The sequence below is a fragment of the Calypte anna genome, chromosome 15 (assembly GCF_003957555.1).
Source record: "Calypte anna isolate BGI_N300 chromosome 15, bCalAnn1_v1.p, whole genome shotgun sequence".
In the NCBI taxonomy this organism is placed as follows: Eukaryota; Metazoa; Chordata; class Aves; order Apodiformes; family Trochilidae; genus Calypte; species Calypte anna.
The window spans coordinates 6,304,591-6,316,656 of record NC_044261.1 but is presented as its reverse complement, the minus strand read 5'-3'; the positions used below and the strand labels follow the sequence as shown (position 1 = coordinate 6,316,656).

General features: G+C 38.5%; 1 protein-coding gene across 4 annotated transcripts in view; it reads left to right on the top strand.

Annotated features, from left to right (window-relative positions):
* ARVCF (ARVCF delta catenin family member) overlaps positions 1-12,066 on the top strand; it is a 239,993-nt gene that overhangs the window by 104,267 nt on the left and 123,660 nt on the right. The gene's annotated exons all lie outside the window — the stretch shown is intronic.

Sequence of the window (12,066 nt, the reverse complement as noted above, 5' to 3'; positions counted from 1 at the left end):
GAATACATCACTGATAATCTATCTATGAATTTGTTCGGGTTCAATGCACTGGAATTGTTCGAGGTGCTTAAATTTGGTTTAATCACGCTCTGCTCAACTTCCCTGTCTCAGTAACAGAAGGCTGAATTCTTTCTCAATGCAAATAGGATGTTGGTTGTCTTGAGGGGAAAGTGGCCCTTTCAGCAGGGCCCTTGAGCGATCATTTCTTTGTCTTTAGGCAGTCCCTGTAGTTCCTGCCCTGCCTGCTAGAGGTGACCTCATCCTGGTTTTGTTTGGATGCTTCTTTGTGTGTCACCCTACCTGTGGACTCCTTCAGGAGGAAAGGATTTTTGTTTGTGCTTGTGATCTTGTTCATACTTCCTGTGCCTGTGAAACTCCACGTAACGGGTTGTTGATTTTTAGATGGATACATACAGTTAGCAGCTCCTTGGGATTTTGGTTTTTGTGTGGTTTTGGTGGGTTTTTTTAATACATGAAATAAAAAACTGGAGGTAAGGAGCAGAATGTTAACTGTAAAAAAGATGTGTTTTATGTCTTTTAACCTGTGCAGTAGAGCCGTGTTCCTGTCTTCTGGGTTTTCTATTTTGATAAGAGGAAAAGCTTGAGTGAGAGTGGAAGATTATAGTTAATGGCTTTAGATCATGCATTTCAGTTAACTTGTGAATTCTTCTTCCATGTCATGATAAAAAAACCCATGGTTTCAATTTTCATACTGCCTGTCATAGTTGAGGATCAGGCAGAGATCTGTTGTTTTACCTTTTCTGGTGGAGCAAGGATTCTTGATTCATTGTGAGGTGGTGTTGCCATATAACTGATCAGTCTTATACCACAAGTGTAAGTGGTATATAATTCTCTATTCTCTCTAATAGAGAATGCTTTGCTTAATAAAAGGAAGTAGTTTTAAACCTTGAGTTTTCAGAGAAGTTGATTGTGCAGTTACAGGGCCTCTAGAAAGTAACTTTCTAGCTGTAATGATCGCAAGTAAAACTAAGCCAGATGGTTATATGACTTTAAGGTGAATGGGAAGTCTAAACCATCCATACAGACATAAGCAGGAGAGGTACTAGAAGGGCTTCTGCCACTTTAACTAAAAACCCAATGTGTTTAGAGACTCCATATTAAAATCTGACTAAAGACAGTTACGAGATCTTAATTAAAAAGAACAAAGAGTAACTTCTAACTAGCCTTTTGGCTTCTGGTAATAGTCATGTTTCCTGAAATTCTGGGCCAGAAAAGCAGCATTGTACTTGGGGGCATTAGTAGAAGAAACAAATGCTGACAAACTATTCTTGTTGCCACGAGCATGCAGGGCAGGTGTCCCTTTCTTGGTCTTCTTCCTTGGCTGTTCCCTTCCTGCTGATGAGGGATGAGGACTGCTGATGGTTGTGCTGAGTATCTGCAGTCTGACTTTCTGCAGTGTTCCGAATTTAGGTAAAGAAGTCATGAAATTCAGAAGGATGTTGAAGTCTGGAACTGTTAAATGATGTTTGGTCACTATATGACATACAGCTTTGGTACAGGTCTGAAACCTGAAGTGCTGGCTTGCCTCAGGGCTCTGAAGTTAGGAAGGGGAAAGGAGTCACGTCAAGTGACTTCTGCCAAAAACTCTTCAGTGCTGTGTTACTCCTGCTTCAGAAAACATTTCGCTAAAGTGCTCTAATATCTTGAAGAGGTGCAGCAGTCTGCATTATTGACTCCTCCCCACTTGCCAAAGTAGATCCTTTGCCAGCACTTGTGGCCTCTGTAGCAGAGTTGGGCAAAGAGAATGTGCTTCATGACTCAGTTATTGAGATGTTGAACTATGTACTGGAGCAACTGAGTGGATGCACCTATTCCCTTCTGCTAGCTCCCACAGAGGTGGGAACTTTAAGCAGGAAGGTGGACATTTTAACTCTTCAGGCTGCCTAACTCAGGTGTGGAACTTTAGAAATCAGGTGTGGAGATGTGCTTTTACATCTTGGTACAGGAGCTTTCACAGTGGGTCTTTCACCATCACTGGGGTGCTCTGGAGCTGCAGCAAAAGTAGGATGTGAGAACGGAACTGCTCTGCTCCTGAAAATGCTCTTGCAAGAACTTTCCTCTTGTAGAAGTCTTGTATGCTGCTGGTATATGAGGGTTTATATTACCCAGTTTGTATGTCTGCCTGTGCATAGAAAGCTTTGTAACAGCAACAGACATACCAAGCAAAGTATTCAAGCAATTGCAGTTCCTGAGGCCGTGTCTCTTCACCACCTGTCTCAAAGGTCGTGAGGTGAGCTTGTGCACAGGGACAATCAGACCATCTGCATTTTTTGCTTAAGTTACACTGCAGTTACTAAAAATAAAAGTGGGTTTTGATGTGTTTTTTGTTTTGTTTTTCTTAAGTGTGTACAGTCAATTTCTTTCATAATGCAGAAATACTTGTTATGGAAGATCCAAATGGGGGAAAGCATGTTGAGCAGGTGCGCTTGGAACTGCATGGGCTGGGTGTTTCTAACAAGGCTGTGTTTTCCTGGTGAAACAAGAAAACAATACAGGGGTTTACTGTCTCAAATGACTTGGGCTGGGAGTTCTGCATACATTTGGTTTGATTAGATCATCCTGAGGATAGAGTGGAGCGTTAAAAAGACACTGTTCTTCACAGTTTTGAAAACCACTGTTGTTTCATCTTATTTGTGACTGATGTTATCCAGAAAAGCTCAGCTATGCCCAACTATGATTTTGTGGAAAAATAACAGAAAAAGTTAAGGATGCAATGTGGCTTGATAGTGGTTGAAAAATTTCTTATGTTTAACTACACCTTCCAAGGTATTTTTGTTAATAGAATCTTTCTCATAGTTTCATATTAGCCTCTGTTTTTCATAGCATTGCACAGACTTGTGTAAACTACAGGGGTAAGAAAAGGAAATTGGTATTGCAGTTGTTTTAACAGTCCTAAGGTTAGGATAGCAGAGGTGATTGTTACTTCGTGTTCACAGGTTTTACTTCTTGTGAGAAATGGAACATATGATTTTGCTAGCTGATTTTCATTGGTTTTGTTTTTTCTTTTAAGAATAGGGGGGCCTGCTGGTGCCTCTCAGTGTCCCAACCATGAAATAAATAGCAAGAGGAGATGTGTAAGAGCAAATGGAGTACCTGAAATAAATCCTGAGACTAATGAGAGCATATTTTGAATTCTTGGATAAAAGAAAAACTGAAATTCAAACTTTGATAGTTTGAAATTAGTGTCTTTTGTCTTGTGTATCTCACTAGGTTGCAGGCAGGCTTTGTTTTTTTTTTGAATTAATTTGTCTGCATGTCTAAATAGTGGATAACTACAACTGTAACTGAGAGAAGCTTGATGAACACTCGGAGTCTCCCTTTCTCTGGGGAGTCATCCTTTGTATCTACAAATGGGCAGGCGTGATGAAGGGGGATGATTTCATGGGCTTAGAGCTCCTTGTATACTGAACTAATGTGAAAATTCATTTTTCCAGTGGTGTTCTCTGCCTCTTTGAGTCAAGGCCACACCTGCTTACAGCCAGATATTGAAATGCCTGAGTTTTCCCTTTTAGCTCATCCCACACTTCTATACTTAGCATCACAACAGTTCTCTGTGGCGTGTAAAAGAAGAAGTGAAAACTGTCCTAAGGAAACTTGGGCAATTTTTGAGCTTGGGAATTTATGTCTCTGCAAGCTGAATCACTTGGCACAGCTCTTAAATTTTTTTAGTAAAACTTTAACAGCCAGGCTATTGAAATGTTCAGGGAAAGAGATGTTCCTGAAAGCCTGAAGTGAAACCAGAGTGTGAAGGTCTCTTTTTGTACTATAGGAAATGTGTTTATGTGTATATACATATAAACATGTGTAAAGATATGTATGGAGGATATGAGAACATGGTTTTAAGTAACAATACTCTAGATGTGTGTAGTGTAACATTGATCAGAATCATCCAGAAGGTTCAGAAAACTTTTCAACTTACAGACTCCCAATTCATTAAGGAGCTGATAAAAGATATGCAGCACAATTTGTTTGTGGATGGTGGAGTCCTGAGATGTAAACAGTTCCTGTGTGTGATGAGGATTATTCTGCTGTTTGAATTGTAAACTCTTTCAAATTATTTTAGCAAATTTTGCATCTGAAGCAATTTGCATCCCTCTCTTTTGAATGATTCCCAGGAGAATACAGTGTTATGGGAATAAATTCTTTTGGCCTCTGGGCATGGCAGCATCTTGTTGGACCTTGGCTGGTTGGTTTTGTGATGCATTTAACAAAGACATAAACCAGTGTTTACATTGAAATGTTCTGCAGACATGAGAGCTTTCCAGATTTGCATGAGATGGAGTTTAATGCAGGCTGTTGAAAGTATGTTAAATTCCAAGTAGCTATGGAGAAAGGTTTGATAAAGAAACCAGTATATAAAACTATATATTATACTTCATACCATACTGCATTGCAATGCTGCAAATTAAGTTATTTTACTCTGAATGGACAAAATATTTGTGAAACAGATTATGCAGGTGGCTGGATTTCTCTGTCTAAATCTTCCTGAATCCTTGTTAGTCTTTGGTAAACCAGACCAAAATTCATTGACTTGAAATGGTCACTACAAGCTTTTCTCTGGCGCTACTGTCTGTGGAGCAATTCTGTACAACTGCTCTGGTTCTGCATCACATCACATGACACTGATGTTTTCCCAAGGAGATTGTTTACTCCCAGTCACCTTGCTGATTTCTGTTGGTGTTTTCTCCTTTTAAACCTTCTTCCTAATTGTAGCTGTGGTGACCAGAATAATTACCCACTTGTTCATATACATTAAATGAGGAAGAATGTATTTCCATTTAAATTTAATCCAGCAGATGCTTTATGTTACTGGCCTTGATTACATTGGTTATCAGCTCATCTGTAAAACCAGCAATGGTTCTGTGAACCAGTGTCACCCAGCTGGGCTGTCCTGGTGAGCTCTGCTGTTTTTAGTCTCTGATGAGTCCTAGGTAAGGTTTTCACCAGTTTAAGAGTGGAACTCCTTACAGGTCATTTTTAATGTTGAGGGAGTAGTTATAAATACTCTTTTCTTGGGTTATAAAAGATTTTGACTTAAATGCCAGGTGCTCTAAAAGTGAAGAGTAACTTTGTAAATGGTAGCATTAATTTTAAAAAGTATGTGTTGGTGCTGTAAAATGTAGCTCTCTTCTGGCCATGAAATGTCCTCTTGAACTCTTGGGTTGCTTGCTTTCTTTTTTTTCTCCAGACTAACTAATCATATCAAGAGTTGCCTTTAGTGAAAGGGGAATGATTGTTGCTGTGCTGCTAATTTCAAAAGCTATATGGTTTTCAAAACTTTACCCTAAATGCTGCTTGGCTTGTGTATTACCCTGCCTGAATTGTTTTCTGATGAGTAGGTAATATTTTGAAATCAGCTGTTGTGTTACAAAAGAAATTCTTTACTCTCTAGTTGGTTTTTGTTTTGTTTTAGTTTTTTTAATACTAAAGAATAAAATTTATTTTTCTTAGAAATACAGCTGAATCTCAATATTTGAGAAGTGGTCTTTGTATCATATGAGAGTTATGTGATTCTTGATTGCCCGTGAAAGAGGTGATTGGACTTCATGGGTGAGATACATTCCTTTGGGTTTTTTCACTTGTTGCTCTTTTTGGTGACAACCAACTGAAAGCCCCTCCTAAAGCAGCAGTTTAGTGCCTGTTCCTGACTGGTATGAGATTGTAACCTTCTCACCTTACTGGGGCATCAGAATGGCAATACCCAAAACTTAAGAATTCAATACATGCTTAATACCATGGTTTACACACGCAGTGAAACCTTCATTGCCATGATAATGACATTTCATGGAAGGCCTCTCCTTGCCTTCTAGTATTGGCTGGCAGGCTAATAGATATTAAATGAAATATATTGGAAACTTCTGAAGTCTGCTAGTATGGCATTAATTCACTATTGCAGGATGATTGTGTACTAACAGTAAAAGTGTCAGGACCAGATGCTGCAGCTCCTGTCTTTTTTTAATTTATTGTTTTACTTTCCTCACCTGCCCCCACCCTCCTCATGCTTTTTTGATAAGTTTATTCTACTTTCTGGTTCTTAATTCTAGTCTGCCCAGAAGGAATGGACAATGGCAAGTTTACAAGAGTTTTTTAAAAAACATGTGTTTGTCACAGTAGTGTTTGCAAATGTATGTAAATATATGCTGGAGAAGGAACGTTTTGCATTTGTCCTTAGCAATTTCATCTCATCTGGGTCATTCTCTCACTTTCTACCGTGACATGTTGTTTTATTACCTGAACTTAGAATGTGTCTTGGTCACAGTGACACATTTATCTTGTATTTTATGATGTGATATTATCACATCCCGTTTATTTTCTGTTTCCTATTCAGCTTTTCATCTGTCAGAGACAAGTCATGACACCAGCTAGTGGCATAGTCATACCAGGGCTCTGTATTAGTGCATACCATTGCCAATTTTAACTTTGCTTCTCAGGTACAATATTCTTTTTAGCAGGTTATTTCTGAAGGGGAGAGCCATTTGTAATTACATCAAAAACAGCAACCATCAATCTTTTTAGATATTTGGGACAGCAAAAAAGGTTTCCTTGGATAACATTGAATAAATGTGAAGGAAACAGAAGGTGACACTGCATCCTTTCCCTCTTGGTTGCAACAGTACAAGGAGGTGTAAAGAAGTGTTAATTAGTTATTTGTGTGAAAGTGACAGCCAGACCTTTGCATTTGCAGTTGCAGCTTCTGTATTTTAGCATACAAAAATACATATTTTCCATCAATGCTGAGAGAGTGTGAAGTGAGATGGAGAACGTTGTTCAGTTCCAACGTTGAAAGCATTACAGTCATTTTTAATATTGGGTTAAAAAATGTCTTCTACCATGAAATTTTCCAAGAGAAAATGGATGCTATCTAGGTATCCCAAAGTTAGGGACAGCCTTTCAAACCATTCAGGTAAATACCAACTCCATGTAAGATTAGAGTGTTGTGTCAGACTCCTGAACAATTTTGAAAATCTGGTTTTGGTGTGTAAATAGGAAGTGAAACATCTGCCTGCAAATTGCTTTAAATCTAGTGTGACACACTGTTAATCCAGTAAGTTTTTCTACTTTTTGTTTTTGGATACTCCAGTCCAAATCAACTTCGTGTTTAGGTTACATGGGATCAGTTTATTTTTCTTTTCCTTGCTTTCACAAAGCTGACACTTGAAAATTTCACCTTAACAGTGCCAATGCAAACTTTTCAACACTCATATAAAATGTAATTTTCTTCCTGTGCTGCCTCTACCAAGAGGCATAGCAAATACTCTGGAATACCCATCTGGAGCGTGGCTGAATTCCAGAGACTTTCCAGAACGAGATGCTGGTGAGATCAGCATCTGCCCTGTACAGCAAGGCTGCAAAGGAAGAGTCAAGTCCTCAGCAGCCGAGGTGCTGTCTGTGCTTGTATAAATATACTGTGGATGTGTGGGAGTGTTGCACCAATTGTTGCTCTTTGAATTTTCTTGTGTTCAAAGGAACTTGGCTGGGTTACTTTATGTGGATACTGTTTTGGCAACTGGAGTCACAAAAATATTTACAAAGACTGTTGGGTTCTTCCCCCATGCTCTTATCCCTCCTTCCTGTATTTAAAATTCCCTTAAGTGCTTTGTTTAATTCTTGTAAAAAATCCAGTTTTCTTTTATAGGGACAGAGAGAATTAGCTTTATCCCAAGTGTAACTTATAGATTAATGCTTTTAAAAGAAGCCTTTAAAATTTAAGGTAATGATGGAAACACACCACTTAAACTATGTTGATTTTTAAGGTTTCCTATAGATTACAAAAACTGTGGGTTTGTGTGGCTAACAAATTGGAAAAAGGTACTTTTCTTTCCTCTTAAAACTCAACTGTTCTCCTAAGGAAAAATACCAAGGTGGCTTTGTTTGGCACTTCATGCAGTATAGCTCAAGTGGAAATACTGTTCTGTGGTTCTGCTGTGTTGTGTTTCCCAGAATGATGGTGGGAATACCATGAAAATATCTGTAGGATTGTGGCTTCATCCAGAACAGATCGGGCTGTGAACTTTGTTGTGGATGGGTTGGGATCAGCCTGCACATGTGGTCAGTGTGTGGGAGGTAATGTGAGGTGGTGGAACTGTTGAGGACAAATATCTCAAAAATGTTGCCCAGTTTGGCACAGTTAAGCAGTGCACTTCAGCCAGTTGTTACAATGGCACTTGTTATTACAGATCCCTGAGTTCTAGATTATTTTCTGGTGGCACTCATAGCAACACAGAGCTGGTTTTCTGGCAGAACTCATGTCTCATTAATTCTGGCAGAAGTACTGTCACAGTCTGGATTTTGGGCTTCAGGAATGTACAAGTCTATAAAACATCTTAGAATTTAATTGAAGAAGACTTAGTTGGGAAGACTGGCAGGAGCTGATCAGTTGAATTGGAAATGAAAGAGTTAAGAATGGAAATCTGATTGCACAGCTGAAATCTCAGTTTGAACCTGTGGTCTCTTGAGAGAAAATGCCATTCAGCACCGTTGCACAGAGTTATTTCATTCTTAATTTTAATTGACATGTCCCAGAATGCAACCTTTTCTTATGAATCCTTACAGTACAGCAATGTTTGTGAGTCAGTGTGTCTCTGCATGAGTAATTTCTGAGTTTTAAATTCAGGTCATCGTTAATTTCTCTTTTGATACCAGCATCCTTTCTGTCTACCTTATTCACTCAGTGGGTTTATGAAATTTGAATTAATCTTTCCCTAAATAAGATGCTGGTCAGCTCCTGGGATTTCAGCTTAATGACCTGATCCTGCTTCTTTTTTTCCTCTCCCTCCATCCCTACTCTTTTTTTTTTTTCCCCACTCCCCTGTGGTTTCCTATTGAATGGGTAGTAGTGATGCTTTTAGGGCAGTGTTAGCCCCTTGCTTTGGTGACAGGAGTATCCTCTGCAACTTCAGGAAATGAAAAGTAATTATTTTATTATTGTAAAAATGATATCAATGCTTCAGCTGTATTAGGAAAAAAAGACTTGAAGCAAAACTTGTTCTGGTATAACATGAATTTTTCATTCCTTTTCTGGGATTAATTCAAATATGGTTATATATAAACCCAGCAGTAATGGCAGAACTGCATGGCTCTATCCTGTAGTAGTTGCAGGGAGTAGAGATACATGCCTGAAATATTTTTTTTATATTTTATATCTCCAGTATTGATTGTGTTTTCCAAATAAACTGTAGCATTTTCCAGTATTTGGATTATCCAGAACCTGCTTAACTTTCTTCTATCTTTTGTCTCTGTTTTGTTATCTGACTGGTATCAGTTTAAAGAAACACTGCAAGCAGCAGCCCCTAAATGCATGCAATAGTCAAATGTATTGTGGAAAACTTGTACTTTGGAAGATCAACTTGTGTTTTAATTTATTTAATAATCTTTAGATGAGCAGATGAGGACAACTGGAGGCAAATCTGGAACACTGAAACCTATATTGGAGTGTAGACTTTGGCTACCACTTCGGTTTCTATTAGGTTTGTGTTACAGGTTTAAATGTCTTGAAACTATAAATTTCCAGAGTAGAATTTGCTGCTAGTTAGATATTTTTTTCTCTTCTGTTCTTTATCCTCGTGATCTCCATAGCAGTTTTATCTGGTACAGTATTTTATTAGTATACCAGTTGTAGTGTCTGTGTTTTTGGAGAGCAAATTATTATCTCTTGGATTTTTGCATAACATCAACTCTCAGGTGATCGATCTTGTACCTATATACCTGGAATATTTCCTACATGTAATCTTTCTACTGTTACCCAGTTGGAAAACAAGTGAATTTTACTTCTGGTGTGCTGTATGAAGTCCTGTAGAACTTGTTTTTGCTTGATTTCAGTCTGTTTAGCATAACAGCCAGGCATGCAAATAGTGATCATCTCTGACAGGGTGTTTCTTAGTAGAAATTATCGTTGCTGGCTTAGTTCTTCAGGGGGTTTTCTGGTCTGAGGTTTAGAGCAAGGAAGAAGTCTAGAAATGGCTTTGTCTGTGAGCCATTTTATGAATAGCTACTGTCATCTTACTAAGTGTATGATGCAGAAGACCAGAAATTAAATTCAGTTCTGTTACCTGGCCTTCTTTTGGTATGCTACTTCCTTTTGGAAAATGCTTCTTTGTTTTAAATTTTAAGTAGATGCTTTAAAAGTACTGTATTTAGTGTGCTTGTACTCTGGTACAGCTGGCTGGCTGTCTTAGCTGGGCTGGGGGCTTTATCAATTATTAAAGCCCAGACTTGTTTGGGTTTGTCCAGCTTTACTACAGAGCCCAGTTTGCTGAACTTGTTGACTGGAGGTAAGTCTGAGAGCTTTGTTTGCAGCAGAATCGTTCTGCTTGTGCATGTTTCCTCAAAGACCTAGAGGTTTCAGAATGAATAAGTGTGTACATGTGCCTGAATGTGTTGAATGTGCTTAATATTACAAACACACATGAAAGCAGAATGTGTCCACCTCTGTATTTGTTGTTTTTTCTTTCTTTCTTAAACTGTATTTCCTCCGTCCCCCCCACGTCCATATGCTAAAAGTCTGGGGAAAAAACCCAATTGTTTATGTGCAGTCTATTCTTGAGTCAAAGTGCATATTATCAGTGGTCGCATGGTTTGCTTTAATATTTTATAAGATCAGTGTATATAGTATGCTAACCCTTTCTTCTTTCTAATTGTGCATTTCCACTTACACCTTGTTAGTGATCTAGGCAGGTTTGAAGCATGTAAACTTTAAGCAGATATTTGATTTCAGACATGCTTTGGTCTGAAAGCTCCTTTTTGTTGTGCTCAAATCACAGAGCTCTGAGTAGTAAAAAACTTTTTTTCCTGTGTTCTGACTATAGAATGCTGAAGTAATAATCTGTCCCCTCATGCCTCTAGCATGAAGCAAAAGCCCTGCAGGTACAGGCCAGTAGGATAAAATATAGACAGGTTTTAGACACTGCTTCAATATATATCCTATTGCAACTGGGTGAGGAGTCTGTCCTGTGAAAGTCACTGCAGTCATGTATTGCAGAAATTTGCAGGAAATTTGTCACTACACATGAGAGAAATGGGTCTGGGCTGTCTGCAAGCTCAGTAGACATAAAAACTCCTGAGTACAGGTCCACAGTGGCTGATGTTGTAAGTAATGGTGATCAACAGTGATTATCCCTGGGGTTTGTGTGTTGGTTTTTTTGTTGGTTTTTTTTTTGGTTGGATTTTTCTGGTGGGTTTTGTTTGTGGGTTTGTTTTTTTTTTTGGTGGTTGAGGTTTGTGGGTTTTGTTTGTTTTTGTATTTTGCTTTTTTGTGTGTGTGGTTGAGTTTCATTCTCGTTTGGACCAATGAAGAACTACTTGTTATGTTAGGGTCATTACCCTGAGGACAAGTGAAAGCAGCTTACTCTTGGGTTCAAAGCTCCAGAGTTGCACATGTGGTTTTGCCTTCTACCCATCTAAGCAGATTCAGTGGTATGAATTTATGATTTTTTTGCTTAGTCAGGGTTCTTTTAGGAGCATCATTATCTTTGAAGGTAATTTAATTTACAGGAAACGCATTCAGCTTCTTGCAGTGTGTGCATCAAGAAAATTTGAGTAGATAATTAATCTGAGGAACTGGAAATTAATTGGGAGGGAAATTGTCGTTTTAAAGATGCACTAAATAATCACCATCTTACTATATTTAGCTCTTTGTTGAAGTAATAGAACATGTAAAGAAGATAAAGATGTAGCCTGATGCTCCTCATTTGGAAGGGACAATACCATACAAACAGCTACAGATTTCTTCCTTTAACTCATTGGACTTCTGTAAGTGCAGAAAGCTGGCTGTCAGCTATCAAGAAAGTTTGGGAGTTACTTTATACCTTCCTGGCTTGTAAATATGATAACTTCATTTTTCTTTATAGATTTTCAGAACTGGGAGTCACCACATGAGTACATAAGTCCTTCATAGCACTGGGGCCTGGAAGCTCTGCTGTTTCTCAGATTCAGTGATGATGTTTGAGGAGTGAGCATGGGAATTGTGTGACCCTTCAGGGGAGTCAGCTAAACCTCCTACTGAGTTGTCTTTGGAAAGCAAACAAATCAGTAGCAGTGGTAAGATAC